Source organism: Callorhinus ursinus, unplaced genomic scaffold (assembly GCF_003265705.2).
Source record: "Callorhinus ursinus isolate GAN/ISIS: 27379988/994484 unplaced genomic scaffold, GSC_fseal_2.0 scaffold70, whole genome shotgun sequence".
NCBI classification, from domain to species: domain Eukaryota; kingdom Metazoa; phylum Chordata; class Mammalia; order Carnivora; family Otariidae; genus Callorhinus; species Callorhinus ursinus.
Window position 1 is genome coordinate 2,067,117 of NW_027397132.1, and position 508 is coordinate 2,067,624.

The following is a 508-nucleotide window of genomic DNA, read 5'->3' on the forward strand; positions in this document are numbered from 1 at the left end:
CTTGGCTGGGCAATTGAATGCAAGGGCTAATTTGGTTAAAACTTTTCCTCTGTATTGCCGAATCTCTGCCTTGTTTGGCGGCTTTGAGGAAGCCCCTCACCACCTGGCAGGAGAGGCTGCGGAGCTGGGGTTGGGGAGACGTGGGGTACTCGGGTGATGTGGGAGCGTGGAGGGGTGGCAGTGGGGTGACGTGGGGGCGGGGTGGGAGTGGGGTGATGTAGGGGCGCGGTGGGGGTGGGAGTCAGGGTGAATTTGGGGAGGGCTAGGGTGGGCTGGGAGTGGGGTGATGCGGGGGTGGGTTGGGGTGATGTGGGGGCGAGGTGGGGTGGGAGTCGGGGTGAAATTGGGGAAGGGCAGAGTGGGGTACTGTGGGGGCGGGGTGGGCGGGTCCGCGTAGGTCCCGCCCCGCACATGGGCGGAGCCTTCCGTGGGGGGTCGTGGCGGGCGTCGCCAGGCCCGCGTCGGGCTCAGTGCGCAGGCGCGCGTCTTTCCGCCGCGGGGCGTTCTG